Raw genomic sequence first — 14,295 nt, 5'->3', positions numbered from 1 at the left:
ACTAGCCAGGTGTGTGCAGGTGATACTCATCAGAGTATAGAGTGATATTTATCATTAGTACCATATTCATGTTGTGAAAGAGTAATTTTCAGCAGTGTACTATCAATCGTTTCAACTCATTGTTCATTTGAATTTTCTCGGTTTTGAAATTTGGTTTGTATTTAATTTGTAATTTTAATAGTTCTGTAAGTTATAAGGATATAACTCACAAGAATTTATAGTGGTTAAATTTGTATATGTTTAAGTAACATCCTAATAATTGAAACTAGCATCAGTAATAGGTAAGAATTTATTTTATAAAGATACTTATACAATACTCAAATATGAGAAACACTGTCATATAATCTAGGAATTGATAAGAATTGATATAAAAATGGCTTGTATCCATCTCTAAGATATATATACATTTATATTTGCTGTTCCACTCTTATCCTTTACCCCACCCCCGCCCCTTCTGTCTTGCCCGAATGAACACTCAGGCAGTCATTAAAGAAACAACCGAGGCTCTTAGGCGTAAGTACTGGGGTCAGGAGGATGTGGGGGAGTGGAAACAAAGTTGAGTAAAACTTGGACCCTGATCTCAAGAAATCTGGAAGGGGAGAACTATAGACATACTGTAATTGGTCATTCAGTTGCAAGTTACTATTTAATAGGCATGAAGTTAAGTCCCAGAAAGAAAAGCAGGAATGGCTATTTTGGGACATCCACAGCATGGTTTGATACTGCTGCTACTTGGTTTTTGCACAGTGAGTTTCAGCATTAAAAATTGTGATTTGTATCTTCAAGAATACTTTATTCCGAACTTGCCATTATAATGGTGACAAATCGTTTGATTCTCAGTTGTTATCACTTATTATACCATATTGTGTGCAATTGAACTCTTCTAAAGACATGTTTGTTAAAAGGAAGTGTGTGTGTATGTGTCTGTTTAGTCCCTTTAAGTATGAAAGCTATATATCTCCTGAGGGACTGAGGCTAAATCAGAATTTCAAAATGAAATTGGTCGTTAATTTATTAAAAAAGAAGACTAAGACTCTCAAATTTAGATTTTTACATGTCTAGATGTTCATGTAATAGATTTTCTTAGAGTACCATATAGTCTAGTCAAGAAAATTGTGCACATAAATGTAGTTCTGACAAAAGTCAACAATATAAACCCCTCTTCACCATCATCAGGAAGGAATCTAGCATATATCCATGTATCTAACCGAGCCTGTTGTTTCAGAGTGTGACAGGACCTAGTCTGAGAGACCGATTTTGGATCTAGGCTAAGCAGCCTGGTCTTGAGGACAAACTTAGAGAAATAGAGAATCTGATTTGGCAGCAGGGTTGTTCAGGGCTCTTGATGCAAATATCTCCAATCACATGTGGGTCATAACTATGCAGACCAGGTCCTAGGATGAACCCTTCAGAGGATTCAGTTTTAGTAGTGGAGAGAAAGAAGTCTAGACTGAATTCTGTCTATTAAGATTTTAATGGAAGTAGAAAACTTGTCAAAATCTGACAATTAGTCCTTCATGGTGATCATACTAGTTTAATGACTTTTCAAGGAAGGTGAGAGAACCAGACCTTTCTCATTCTTACTCTAGTGTTCTTTCCCACCTATTGCCAACATTGTATTTCTCTGATACAGAATTTTACATAAACAATTCCACTGGGAATCATTAAATTAAGTAATGTCCAAAATGAATCTGATACCAATTCTTCCTAAAAGAAAGTCCTGCAAAATTATATATAAATAGATATATATCCTTGGTTTAGAGTAAATTTGCCATTACAATGTTAGGAAGTAGTTTAATTAGTAGTGATGAGATAGTTATACACCTTACAAAGTGATCACCACCATAAATATAGTAACCGTCAGTCACCATTAAAATATTGACTATATTCTGTATGCTGTATATCAGGGGTCCCCAATCCCCAGGCCGTCGACCAGTACTGGTCTGTGGCCTCTTAGGAGCCAGGCTGCATAGCAGGTGAGCGGCAGGCCAGTGAGCGAAGCTTCATCTGTACTTGCAGCCGCTCCCCAGCGCTAGTAGCATCACCTCCTTAGCTCCACCTCAGATCACCAGGCATTAGATTCTCATCGGAGCACTGGTCCCTGGTGCCTAAAATGTTGGGGACCGCTGCTGTACATTATATCCCCATGACTTATATCTGGAAGTTTGTACTTCTTAATCCCCTTCACCTTTTTCACCCATCTTCCCATCCCCTCCCCTCTGGCAACCATTAGTTTGTTTTCTGTATCCATGAATTTATTTCTGTTTGTTTTATTTGTTCATTTATTTGGTTTTGTTTTGTTTTTGGATTCCACATATAAATGAAATATGGTATTTGTCTTTCTCTATTTGACTTATTTCACTTAGCATGATATCCTCTAGGGCTCATCCATGTTTTTGCAAATGGTAAGATTTCATTCTTTTTATAGCTGAATAATATTCTGTTTGTATGTATGTGTGTATATATATATACCACATCTTCTTTATCCATTCATCTATCAGTGGACACCTAGGTTGCTTCCATATCTTGGCCACTGTAAATAATTTTGCAGTGAACATGGGGTGGGTGAAGTTCCATCTATCTTTTCAAGTTAATGTTTTCAGTTTTCTTTGAATAAATACCCAGAAGTAAAATTGTTGGACCACAATTTTTTGAGATACCTCCATACTCTTTTCCACAGTGGCTACACCAACTTACATTCCCACCTACAGGGCACAAGGGTTCCCATTTGTCCACATCCTCACCAACACTTGTTATTTCTTGTCTTTTTGATAATAGCCATTCTAACAGGTATGAGTAATATTTCATTGTGGTTTTGATTGTGCATTTCCCTGATGATTAGTGATGTTGAACATCACTTCATGTCTGTTGGCCATCTGTATGTCTTCTTTGGAGAAATGTCTATTCAGGTCTTCTGCTCATTTTTAAATTGGAATTTTTTTTTTTTTATGTTGAGTTATACGAGTTCTTTATATAGTTTGGATATTAATCCCTTATCAAATATATCACTTATAAACATCTTCCATTCAATAGGTTGCCTTTTCCTCTTATTGATAGCTTCCTTTGTGGTATAAACACTTTTTAGAAGGCACTAAAATGTTTTCTAAAATGGTTGTACCACTTTAAGTTCCTACCAGCATTGTATGAGAGTTCGAATTGCTCCACATCCTTGTCAACACTTGGTATGGTCATCTTTTTAATTTAGTTTTAGCCATTACGATAAGTGTGTATTGTATCCCATTGTGGTTTTAATTTGCAGTATCCTAATGACTAATGATTTTGAGCATCTTTTCATGTGCTTTTTGGCTATTTGTGCATCTTCCTTCATTGGTACAAATCTGTTGTTCAATTTTTAAATTGTTTATCTTCTTACTATTTATTTTTGAGTTCTTTATATATGCCAGATACAAGTTCTTTGTTCCTCCCTTTCTCTTCTCTCATTCTAGGACTATAATCATATGTGTTAATCTGCTTGAAGTTTCACAGATCCATTTATTTTCAATCTTTTTCCCTTCTGGTTTCATTTTCTGTAGTTTCTATTACTCTGTCCTCAAGTTCACTAACTTTTTGCTGTAGTGCCTAATTTGCTAGTAACTATTCTGTGTAATTTTCATCTTAGATATTTTAATTTTCATCTTTAGAAATTTGATTTTGTTGTTATCTCTCTTTTGCTTCCTTATATGGCTCATGCTTTCTTCCACTGTCTGGGACATGTGCAGTATATTTAAAATAGTTGTTTTAAACACCCATGTCTACTAATTCTATCATCTGTGTCATTTCTAGGTTGGTTTTTTTTTTTTTTTAAATTTTCTGTTTGTTATAAATCACATTTTCCTGCTTCTTGGTTTGCCTGGTAACTCTTTTATATCAGATTCAGGAAAACTGTGAACTTTACCTTATTGGATGCTAGACTTTTGTATTTCTTAAACTGTTTTAGACTTCGTTCTGAGGTGCAGCTGATTTACTTGAAAACAGTTGGATGTTTCAGGCTTGATTTAAAGCTTTGTTGGTTCAAAGGCAGCCTTATTTTAAGGCTAATGCAGCCCTCTAGGAGGCAGTACCACCTCTGTGGATTCTCCTAGATACCCTAAGCAATAGGTCTTTCTACCCTGGCTGGTGGTAATACACACTATCCATAGCATGCCGAGATCTGAGAGCTGTTCTGCTTGTTTTTTGTGTGTGTGTGTGTGTTTTTTTTCCCCTACTGTCCACAATTTCCTCACTCACATGCGTGGATCAGTACTCTGCTAAAGACCTGGGGGAATACCTCTGCAGATGTCCATAGCTTGTTTTCTGTGCATCTGTCTCCTCTGTTACTCTGCTCTGTGAATTCCAGATGTTGTGGCCTCCACCAATTCTGAACTCAGGGGGTTTTGGGGTTCTCTCTCTGCTCTGCCACAGGAAACTCTCAAGGTGGTAAGCTAGGGCCATCATGGGGCTCATGAATATTTTATACTGTGGATTATAATCCAGTACTGCACTATTTGGGGGTTTGGGGCTCAAATTATTGTAGCTTTAACGATTGCAAGCTTCTTCAGGATGGGTCAGATGTCCCTTTGACAGGCCTCATTTCTTAGGTTTTTTTTTGTTTTTGTTTTTTAAAGCACTTCTGTACTTTCTGGCACTATGAAATCCTTCAGAGTCATCTTGTATATTCTCTGCTCCATCCCTAGAATCAGTCATTTCTCCAAGGATTCCTGGTTCCTTTTATTGGAGAAAGGTATAAGACACCAAGATCTGGGTACTGGGTATCCATTAGCTTTTTAAAAGCAAATTTATAGAGTTACTGGAGCCTAGCTAAAAACTCACAATAATTTCCTGTTGCTCTATATGTAATGGTGATTGATACACATTAGAATATTTAAATGGTATGAAAATATAAACATTTAAAAATAACAAAATTGTGAAGTTTTGGATGGGTCTACTTAATTATAATTGAATTCAACAATAAGGTAGTTCCCAAACATCTGATTGCCGATTTTATCACTCATGTATTAGAATACAAAGTGTTGATTTTGAAATTTAAAAAACTTTCAAATTGAATGATCATTGAACAGTAACAGATTGTATGTAATTTAAAATAAAATTTCCATTTCCAAGTTTTAATTATGTCGAGTAATTACAGAATAGTGTTACGAAGTAAAGAATGATTTATTTGAAGCAAAAAATTAACTCCTATACTCATAAATAATATGCCTCAAAATTGTTTCACATTTTTCACTTTTCATATCTTGTTACTGATCTACATCCTTTGATGCTATTAGTGGTCTCAAACCCCTTCGTAGTATTTAGTTAATGATAATTGATTTTAGAATCAAGATTAATTCTAACACCATGCTAGGGGACAACCCTGAGTGTCACAGTTCCACAAGAAAGACATACATAAAGAGCATATCAGGAAAAGCCAAGCAGAGAGTGATTGAACATTTGCTCATGTTGTCCACAGCCTGTTACAATGGGCCTCTGAAAGAGAGCTGTATTTAAATATGTTTACCCCACCCAGCTTCTTTTAATTCAGCCTCACCAAATCTCAAATATTGTTTATGGTTCCACAAAGTTCCTTGATTTCAAGGAAGCAAACTCATCCTCTTTAGCCCATCCTCTTTTTGATGGTTCAGAGCCATTATAATTAGTATCTTCTTCTTTGGACCTTAACTATAGCCTAACGGACTATTTTATAATATACCTTCTTTTATTCCCTGGTTATTTATTATTTGTTTTCTTAACGAGTTACTTGAGGTCTCTACTTTAAAAAAAATTCTCCTTTTCATCAACCCTAGATCTTAGAACCTTTAGACTTCTAGTGGATGATTGAATATTTGTTCAAATATAGGGCTACTTAAGACTTAAAAGATATGTGGCTCACAGATTTTGACAAACACTGAATTCAATATTTAAATTAGGAATCATGGCTCTGGTCACTATGATCTTTCCATGTTCTTTTCTTTAAGGCATTATTTACTTTCTGAAATTAAATACTAATTTAAATTGTTTTGGTTTTGGCTCTTATATTAGTTAATAGGACTGCTGTCGCAAAGTACCATAAACTGGGTAGCTTAAAAGAACAAAAATATATTGTTTCACAGTTCTAGAGGCCTAAAGTCTGAAATTAAGGAGTCAGTAAAGCCATGCTCCCTCTAAGGTTCTAGGGAAGAATCTGTTCTTTCTCCTACCTTCTGGTGGTTGCCAGCAATCCTTGGCTTTCCTAGGCTTGCAGTTGCATCACTAAATCTCTGCCTCTGTTGTCACACGCCTTTCTTCCCTTTGTGTCTTTGTGTCTCTGCTTTCTCTCCTCTTCTTATAAGGACACCAGTCATATTAGATTTAGGATTCACCCTAATTCGGTATAACTTCATTTTAATTTAACTAATTAAATCTGCAAAGATCCTGTTGCTGTATAACATCGTATTCTAGGTGGATATGAAATTTAGGGAGACATTATTCAACCAAGGACAGACCTCTTTCTGTTATCTCCTTTTGCTTTTTGCTCTTCTAGAACTTTAATGTTACAAGATATGCAATGAGCTGGTTGTGTCTTCCTTGCTTTTGATGACCTTTTACATATCATTCCTTGTTTTGTTTTTCTCAGCATTCATGAATTGTAAGAGAATCAGTAACTCATGAAGATACATTTATTTTAAACATGCTCATTAGTCAAGCTTCATATATTTTTTTGGACTTTTTGTCTTCTTTAATTATCTTGTTCTTTTTGAGCTTGCTTGAGCTTCAAAGGTCAGTCGATGCATTTTTCATAACTTATAATGAAGATTTTTGGTTTCATTTTTAATGTCTTTTAAAAATAGAAAATATCTCTATCAACCTATATATATATATTTTCATTTTTAAGACAACTGGAGATTGTGTGTGGCTTTATTTATTTAGACGCAGATATTTACAGTCACCTGACAAAGGGGTGGCTTCAAACAATGAACTCCAGTGAGAGAAATCTGAGATGTATGCAATATCATATCATGATAATGACAATGCCATCCATACATCAAAGCAAAGAACAAACTTGACTGGAAAAGCTTTTTACTAATATCCCCATTGTTGTAGGCCAAAAATAGACTTCCAGCCTCTTTAGGTAAGCAAATGAACTACTTGGGGAATTAAACAAACAAAAAAACCATGACCAGTGTGGACAATGGACTGGAAGGGAGTAAAAAGAGATGTAGTTAGGAGCCTACTGGCATAGTGCCATGCTGCAGAGTAACAATAAGCACCAGAGGACCAGCTCTGCCTGAGCATAGGAAGTGTCTCCAGATCCCACCCACAGGGAAAAGGATGTCTAAAGACAAGTGAGCTCTGACCAATCACTTTACCCCTCCTCCTTCCTTGGGAACGAAAAAGGAGATGTAGAAAATGGAAATGGAACCTCCAATATTCCTGAATGGGAGAGGTGAAGAAATACATCCCACATCTTATCTGTAAAGCTTGTCGTTTCTATCTCTAAAACATACTTCAAATCTATCCCCTCTTTTCCACTTCTGTTGCCTCTTCCTTAGACCCAAACCCTTTCCTTTCTCATTTGAGTTATCGCAATCCAGGCCTCAGCTGCCTAAAATCCTGAAGAGATGTATGAAGTCCCATGTAGTCCCCAAGTCTATTAGAAGCCCTACATTACAGGGTGTTTGCCTAGGAATTAATCAGTAATGCTGCTTTATTTTCATTTGTCAATCTGTCCTTTCGTGTATGTCCCAACATTAAGAATCCTGGAAAGAAAAGAGTTGAGTCACACCTTGAATGTGCTCCCTCCTCCCCAGTCATACGCAGTAACTAAGTCAGAGCCCAGACTTAGTGCTGTAGGACTAACAAACACCTCGTCTTATTCCATCATTGCAACTTTTTTTCTCCATCCATAATATATGTTTGATAATGTGTGTATCATTATTGCTGCATAACAATATTCCAAAACTTTGTGGCTTAAAATAAACATGTATGATTCCACAGGAATCATGGGTCAGGAATTCAGGAGCAGCTTAGCTAGCTACTTCTGGCCTAGGGTCTTTTCTAGGGTTTCAGTCAAGATGTTGGCTGGGCTGCCATCTTCTGAAGGCTTGACTGGGACTCAAGGATCTGCTTCCAAGATGGTACCCCCACTTGGTAAGTTTATATCAGTTCTTGGAGGCCTCAGTTCCTTAACCACATGGAACTCTTTTAGTGTCCTCTCAACATGGCATCTGACTTTGCCCGGAGCTAAGAATCCAGGAGATACCAACATGAAAGCCACACTACCTTTTATAATCTAGTCTTAGAATCTATACACCATCACTTCAGACACATTCTACTCACTAGAAGCAAATCACTTAGTCTGGCCCACAAATAAGGGAAAATAAACTCTATCTTTTGAAGAGAAGAGAAAGAATGTGTGGGCATATTAAAAAACCCAGTAAGTTTCATGTGTACAATTCAACAATAAGTCATACATATTTTGCATTGTATGTTCATTGTCCAGTTAGATTTCTTTCTGTCACCACATATTTGACCCCTTTCACCTCATCTTCCTCCCTCCTTCCGCCCTCCCCTCTGGTAATCACTAGTCTATTGTCCGTATCCACGAGTCTGTTTGTCCTGTTTGTTGCTTTTAGGTTTATATCCCATATATGTGATATCACATGGTTTTCAACTTTTTCTGTCTGGCTTATTTCGCTTAGCATGAATATTTTTCTTATTTATAATTTGTTTTACCCTTACACCAACAGCATGAGCATCACCTAGGAACTTTAGAAATGTACCCCACCTGGACCTAGTCAATTAGAAACTCTGGAGGTAGGGCCAAGCAATTTGTGTTTTCTTAATAAGCCCTTCAAGTGATGCTGATGCTCCCTAAAGTTGGAGAATTACTGTAGAGCAGGGGTCCCCAACCCTGGGCTGAGGACTGGTACATGTCTGTGGCCTATGAGGAACTGGGCCACACAGTAGGAGGTGAGCAGCGGGCGAGAGCGAAGCTTCATCTGTATTTGCAGCTGCTCCCCAGCGCTAGCTTCACCACTTCAGCTCCACCTCAGATCATCAGGCATTAAATTCTCATAAGAACACTGGTCCTGGATGCCAAAAAGGTAGGGGACTGCTGCTGTAGAGAACTGTTGAGAACAGGCCATTTTAAAAGGATCTAGGCAAGAGGATTTTATTTGACCTGAATTAATAGATATCTAAAGTTTGCATTACATAGGCAGTCACCTGCTCTGCTAGCACATTACCTTCAATTTACTGGCAAGAAATTAAGATGTTTGGAATAAAGATATTAGAACCTTAGTTTCGCCAAGATAGTCAGATCTTAATCTGCATCATAGAGGAAAATAAAAGCAAAAGCATTATAAAAAAATCTGCTCATTTGGCTGGAGTACATTCTCTAATATATGAAGAATTCTCTGATTTTCTGGTAGGTCACAAAATGTGCAAGTCAGGTCATACAAGCCAAACTAAAGAGAAACTAGAAAATTGTGCCATTTTTCACACGGACCCCAGGCTCTCTACTAGGGGACTAATCTATCCTTCATCAGTGCTCCTCAATTTTGGATGCAAATTGGAATCATTTGAGGATAAAAAGATACTTTCAGGGGATACTCTGAGAGCAGCGGGTGGGGGAGGAACAGTGGGTTCGAGTGCATCAGTTTACATAAGCAGTTCAGGCAGTGGGCCCTGCTCTCCTCTCAGTACAAGCCGGGGCCTGCCGCGGACCTCAGACAGAAGAGCTTCAGAGTACCAGCTGAAGTTCTAGGCACCAAGGCTGAGATGGACTATTTGAAGCAGCTTGAAATATCCTCATTTAAGGAGTCTGCTTTGGTAAGGTCTTTTATATCTCACATTTGACACACTACTGAAAGATAGCCCTAATAAATTGGTTTCTGTGGTCCCAGGAGACAAACAGCATTCATGATGCCAAGACTTCCTGAGGAAGTTCACCTAAAGCAAGGCTAGCAGCATTTGATTTCTTAGGAGCTCTGGATATTCCTGTGATGGAGTCTCCCTTATATGTCCTCAGGCTGTCTGTCCATTGGTCCCATAATAGATATACTGCAGCTTACCCAGAAGGACCTGAACATGGTGGTTAAAGCTATGCAAATCGAAAATCTGGAATTGGAAAGCAAATATGAGGAGCTCCACATGAAATGCCTGGAAATGGGGAAAGTTATAGACAAATTTTTTTTTTTAGGGACTACCCCCAGTGATAAAGAGAGCTCAGAAACAGAAGGAACTTGTCAAAGCTGAAATCTAGGTTTGAAAGCACTTCAACTTACTACAGATACTTCATGGAACACATCTTTTTCTGACCTTTTCAAGGGATTTGAGAAGCATAAAGGATTGAAGGCTATCCTGAGAATGAAGAATGGCTGAAGAAGTATACTGAGAATTACATATTATGAATTAAAATGTTAAGATCAGATACCAAGCATTAAAGGCCCACTCAGAAGAGAAAATCTAGCAGGTGAGGACATTGCTCAGGTCCTAAGGTCCCAGTAGCCTGTTGGCCATCTAAGTGAGCCTGATAAAGAACCAATGAGGAACGATTCCCTGGAGATCATTCAGCAGAAGACTAAAGAAAACGATGACTTGATCATAACCTGTTATGACTTGATTTCAGCTGTGGAAAAATCTTACGTGGATCATTTACCAGTGACCTTCTCTCCCTATTCCTTTCTCTATGTGTAACTATAAGCAAGCCTCAAGTACTTTCTTCTCCTATTTACTTTTGGTGATCTAGTGATCCTCAACAAAAAAGAGGTAGCTATAGAAAATTAAGTATGAGATATTTTGACTTGAGTTACATTTTTTCATGCTCTATTTGACTAATTATGTCTTGATACGGATCTTCCATTAGAAAGTTTCTGTATCCTATCAAATATGTGCTCTTGTGAGGTTTATTGAAAATAATTTTGGTGCTATCATCTGTAGATTTTTTTACTGTCAGAAAAATACTGTTTTGAAATCATCAGCCAGTCGGCCCAAGATTCAGTTTATTTTGTTAGTACATATCAGTTACACTTATGTACTACAAAAGTGTAGTATAGAAGAGGTGATGTTGAGGACCCAGTCTCCTTATGAATTCTTGTAATGCTAACTAGCAACGATAAACTAATTGCCATAACCTGTCTTTAATCACACCCTGCAACAATATAATTAGGTTTTTCCTATGGTCCTCATATAAATTGTCCAAGGAGGCAGTGATTAATTTTTCTGAATATGAAAATGGCTAACCAGGAATTCAAGAAGACATTTCAGTGAGATTATACTGACTACCAAAATAATAAAACCCATGGACTTTTAAGAAAAAATAGTTATGAATTTTCCTCCTTAGAAGATTGCAGTGACTCCTTCCATTTCTTACCCATTCTTTGGTTATATAAGAATCACAGAATTTTGAACCAGATTTTAATGATCAAGTAATGCCTTTAATTATAGAAAAACAGGCCAAAATGTTATTTACAAAAAATGAGGGAGCTAAGTTATTTAACAAAGAAATAAAGCCAAGTGGATACAATTCAAAGAATACACCAACCCATTTTGTTTTTTTTGCCACCAGTTATCTGCATTTTAAAGAACATCATCCTCACCAGATTGAACAGCAAACATAAAATTTGCTCAAGTGGGTTTTCTGTCTCCTTTCTAAGTTGCATGTTTTTAACATATATTTTTAAACTATGGGGCAAAAAATAAAAAAGGTCATAAAAAAAACCCCAAAAAACAAAATGTGCCATTCTTTACACTCAAAAGCATTACTTTACCAGACATTAGAATATGCACTTCAAATTTTTTCTCAGAACACAACTGTTTCTGAGGACATCTACTTTGTCTTATTCATCTTTGTTTCTCCTGTAACACCAAGAACAATACTTGGCATATGGTAATGTAAGACATATATATTTAAATTTTTAAAAGTAAATATTTTTTTCCCATGTAGTGTCAAGTGCCTGAATTTCTCTAACCAAATGCACAATCTATGATCTTGTGTTTTCAGAACAGAAATGAAGTATGTGTAAAACTGGTTCTTAGGAAGAGAAATGTCAAAGTTTGGGTGCCAGGCACACTACACACTAAACCTGGACGCTATCCCAGGGCCTGAGCTATCCAAATCTGTGTCCGTGGGGTGTGTAGCAAACGCAGGCACTTCCCAGTTTGGCCCTGATTTTCAAGGGCGGTCAGCAATAGTCTTCCCATATGGAAAGGGCGTAATCCTGGGTGGTCCATTTAATTTCTAACAGGCCCCTAGCCTGTGACTGGGTTGCTGGGCAGAGTGCAAAGGCAGTGGGATGGTAGAAACAAGCGACCGCCAAACTTTCCAAGCAAGTGTCGGGGCCCAGCAGCTGGGAACTGGAGAGCTCTTTGTGAATCAAAGCCAAGCAGGGCCTAGTTTGTGCGGAGAGCAGTGGCTCGCAGCCATCCCTCCAGACACGAGCGGTCCAGACTCAGTTGTTTTCTAACCATTCCTGCCAAAGGCCCGTTTCAGCGCGTCCACGAAACGCGGGTAATGACTTAAGATGGGGCTCTCCCTCTCAGTGTAGGGTACTACCCACTCCTCTGCCGCCCCAGAGAAGCGGCTGATTAAAAATGCCACCTTTAGGGTGTCGTTCGAGAATCTGGCCTCGAAGAACCTCATGTAAGCGGCCGCCTGGATCAAAAATTCCGGAAGCCGGGTGGAGTCGCCTGTAAACGTTTCGGGAAAGGCCACGGGGCAGGCCGGCGGACGCACCTGGGCCAGTAGGTTGGCTTTCTCGCACAGCAGCCGCCGCACCCAGTTCATGAGATCGTTGTTCTCCCTGCGCAAGGCATGGTTCTGTGTCAGGAGGGCCTACATCATGACCGCCAGCCGCTCGCCCTGCTCCCTTCCCGGCTCAGTCCCTGCCTCCGCGTCGACGGAAGTGCGTGTCGGGGGCGGACCCCGTCGGCAGCACGGTCGGGTTCTAGCAGAGCAGACTGGGCTTAGGTCCGAGTGGCGGTGGGAAGGGTCGCTGAGTCTGTTGGCCAGAGAAGCGGCAGACAGCACACTTGAGAAGGCGGGTGGGAAGGGAAGAATCTAGGGTAGACCGGTACGAAGCCGCAGGACCAAGCGCTGCGATCGGCGGAGGAATCTCACTTCGTGGCAGCGCGCAGTGACTTCCGGAAGGCTTCCTCCGCGGGGCGGGCCCGCAGGTGCTTAAAGGGGAAGCTGCCGGCTGGACAGCCTCGGTTCTGGAGAGGCTGCGGTTTACGTGGCTGCTCTTCGAGATGTTGTGTCGTTCTAATGTTTGTTATATTCCATATTCTGGGCTCTTCACGTATTATGTCAAATGCCTAAAAGCTAAGAGGAGTCAGTTTTAATAAAGCCCTCCGTGCCTTCAGAATAGATTTATGCTGTAGGGCTTCCAACCTGACAGTATGCTAGGCCCGCTCCCGCCAGCACCCCCCCACCCCTGGCTCCCCGCCGTCCTAAAGCCCATGTTTATGTTTGTGTTTTCCTGAGGACAAGTCAGCTCAGAGTATGCAAACTTACTTGGGCTACAAAGTTGGTGGAACAGTGGGAGAATGCTTCACGAGTGCCAGGTCTTAAACTTCAGGTGGTGCGCAGAGTCCTTAGATGAGAAAGGACCATGTCTAGATTAATGCCGTTTATATTTATACTAATGAAAGGGACAGGTAAAATCTGGTCCAATTGAGCCACCCTTTATAGGCGCTATCTGAGAGTACTGTAGTAAGACTCTGCTCTGACTTCCTTCTTACCTAACCAGTCTCGTATTTTTTCCGTCAGTGTGATATGCTAGTTAAAGAAGACAAACTGTGTTATGTGTGTGTGCGCGCGCGCGCCTGTCTGCAACCAGCAATTTTTAAAAGTGATCACCAGCTGCATGTTGCCTTACTGAGTGGACAAACTCTATCAAAACCCATTGTCAGTCTCTGGGACCTCCAGGTCTTTGTACCACTGTGTCCAAATTTGAGGCACTCAAAGATTGTTCCGGTGGACCTTCCCATGCAAGAACCACCTGATGTGAATTGGTGGGTAGCAAATTTCAAGAAGGGGGTATTGCTATGCACTTGAGGGACTAAGAAACTCAAATAACATATTGATGAGTAGTAACATTTACTTTAAAGAATATAATTTAGGATTTTTTAGAAATGAAAGCTAATAACCTGCTAGAATCTTTCATTTGTCATTTACATTGATGTGGTAGATTTTGATTGCGATTTTTAATTGATTTACTTTTATTTGGTATTTTGCTGTTGGAGACTACTTTGTATTGATAAAATATCTTTCCTAATGAAACTGCAGGTCATAAATTGTGTTAAATACTTTTGAAAGCAAATGCAAAACGATTCGAT

The 14,295-nt window shown here is 39.1% G+C and overlaps 1 pseudogene; it reads right to left on the bottom strand.

The window, feature by feature from the left end:
• Window positions 1-11,371: 11,371 nt before the first annotated feature.
• LOC120588310 (protein LDOC1-like) lies at window positions 11,372-13,128 on the bottom strand (annotated as a pseudogene).
• Between the last annotated feature and the right edge of the window lie 1,167 nt (window positions 13,129-14,295).

The sequence above is a fragment of the Pteropus medius genome, unplaced genomic scaffold, assembly GCF_902729225.1.
Source record: "Pteropus medius unplaced genomic scaffold, Ma_sr-lr_union100, whole genome shotgun sequence".
Classification (NCBI taxonomy): Eukaryota; Metazoa; Chordata; class Mammalia; order Chiroptera; family Pteropodidae; genus Pteropus; species Pteropus medius.
The sequence above is the reverse complement of the archived record's forward strand: the minus strand, read 5'-3'. Positions and strand labels throughout refer to the sequence as shown.